This window comes from Durio zibethinus, unplaced genomic scaffold (genome assembly GCF_047325235.1).
Source record: "Durio zibethinus cultivar Kanyao isolate XHJ-2024 unplaced genomic scaffold, ASM4732523v1 HiC_scaffold_391, whole genome shotgun sequence".
Taxonomy (NCBI): domain Eukaryota; kingdom Viridiplantae; phylum Streptophyta; class Magnoliopsida; order Malvales; family Malvaceae; genus Durio; species Durio zibethinus.
Window position 1 is genome coordinate 457,501 of NW_028323014.1, and position 2,500 is coordinate 460,000.

Sequence of the window (2,500 nt, forward strand, 5' to 3'; positions counted from 1 at the left end):
CGCTGGGCCCTGGTGCGGGCGCTTGCCTCGAGCACCATCGGCACACGCTCGGCCCTGGTGCGGTCGGTTGCCTCGAGCACCATCGGCACACGCTGGGCCCTGGTGCGGCAGGTTGCCTCGACCACCATCGGCAGCCTCGACCACCATCGGCACACGCTGGGCCCTGGTGCGGGCGCTTGCCTCGACCACCATCGGCACACGCTCGGCCCTGGTGCGGTCGGTTGCCTCGAGCACCATCGGCACACGCTGGGCCCTGGTGCGGCAGGTTGCCTCGAGCACCATCGGCACACGCTGGGCTCTGGTGCGGCAGGTTGCCTCGACCACCATCGGCACACGCTGGGCCCTGGTGCGGCAGGTTGCCTCGACCACCATCGGCACACGCTGGGCCCTGGTGCGGGCGGTTGCCTCGACCACCATCGGCACACGCTGGGCCCTGGTGCGGCAGGTTGCCTCGAGCACCATCGGCACACGCTGGGCCCTGGTGCGGCAGGTTGCCTCGAGCACCATCGGCACACGCTGGGCCCTGGTGCGGGAGCTTGCCTCGAGCGCCATCGGCACACGCTGGGCCCTGGTGCGGCAAGTTGCCTCGAGCACCATCGGCACACGCTGGGCCCTGGTGCGGTCGGTTGCCTCGAGCACCATCGGCACACGCTGGGCGCTGGTGCGGGCGCTTGCCTCGACCACCATCGGCACACGCTGGGCCCTGGTGCGGCAGGTTGCCTCGATCACCATCGGCACACGCTGGGCCCTGGTGCGACAGGTTGCCTCAAGCACCATCGGCACACTATCGGCCCTGGTGCGGGCGGTTGCCTCGACCACCATCGGCACACGCTGGGCCCTGGTGCGGGCGCTTGCCTCGAGCACCATCGGCACACGCTGGGCCCTGGTGGGTTTAGGCACATCTTCAAATTTCTGCCGTGCCAATGCCATTTTTATGGCTTGTAAATTCATACAATGGTCCCCTAAGCCTTCACGTGAAGTTTCGTTGGAAGATGACTCGTTTTCTATTTTTCACGATTTTCGAAACTTTTTGCGGTTCGGGATTTTTTAAAATTTTTTTATATCGATTTTTGGCCCCAAATTTTGTAGGCATGATCCTTCTATTTTTGTTGGCATGCACAAAAAAATTCAGCTAAAAACTCGAAGTAGAGAAGATTTTGTGACCGTTTGAAAAAAGTGTCCCCATTTCAGACACTTTAACGGCTACTGGTAGCAAACCTGTAAAATCTCAAATGCTCTTTAAGGGGGTGTGAATTCTCAGAGGTTTGATGAGGGATAGGGGGCCAACACAAGGCCAAGTACCAGCACCCATCGCACATCATGTGCGCACACCCCCCCGGCCCCCCTCCCAATCGCCGGAACCCCAATGCCGCCGGTCAGGTACTCCGGCGACGCTCCGACGATGCTCCGGCGATGCTCCGGCGATGCTGTCCCGAGTGAAAAAAATGCGGCACCAGCACATGCTGGAGCCAAGCATGGGCACCGTGGCTCAAAATCGAACTTCGGCCAAGGCCTCGACCATCAATGGCACATGATGACGCATGGTGATGGCACATGCATCGACCATCATCGGCATAGGCTGCCCTTCGGTACGGGCACTTGCCTCGACCGCCATCGGCACAAGCTGGGCCCTGGTGTGGGTTGTTGCCTCGATCACAATCGGCACATGCTGAGCCTTGGTGCGGGCGGTTGCCTCGAGCACCATCGGCAGACCCTGGGCCCTGGTGCGGCCGGTTGCCCCGATAACCATCGGCACACGCTGGGCCCTGGGGCGGGCGCTTGCCCCCAGCACCATCGGCACACGCTGGGCCCTGGTGCGGGCGGTTCCCTCGACCACCATCGGCACACGTTGGGCCCTGGTCCGGGCGGTTGCCCCCAGCACCATCGGCACACGCTGGGCCCTGGTGCGGGCGCTTGCCCCCAGCACCATCGGCACACGCAGGGCCCTGGTGCGGGCGGTTGCCCCGAACACCATCGGCACAAGCCGGCCCTTGGTGCGGGCTCCTGGCTCGACCACCATCGGCACACGCTGGGCCCTGGTGCGGGCGGTTGCCTCGAACACCATCGGCACACGTCGGCCCTTGGTGCGGCCGGTTGCCTCGACCACCATCGGCACACGCTCGGCCTTGGTGAGGGCGCTTGCCTCGACCACCATCGGCACACGCTGGGCCCTGGTGCGGGCGCTTGCCTCGACCACCATCGGCACACGCTCGGCCTTGGTGCGGGCGCTTGCCTCGACCACCATCGGCACACGCTGGGCCCTGGTGCGGGCGGTTGCCTCGACCACCATCGGCACACGCTCGGGGTGGTGAGGGCGCTTGCCTCGACCACCATCGGCACACGCTGGGCCCTGGGGCGGGCGCTTGCCCCCAGCACCATCGGCACACGCTGGGCCCTGGTGCGGGCGGTTCCCTCGACCACCATCGGCACACGTTGGGCCCTGGTCCGGGCGGTTGCCCCTAGCACCATCGGCACACGCTGGGCCCTGGTGCGGGCGCTT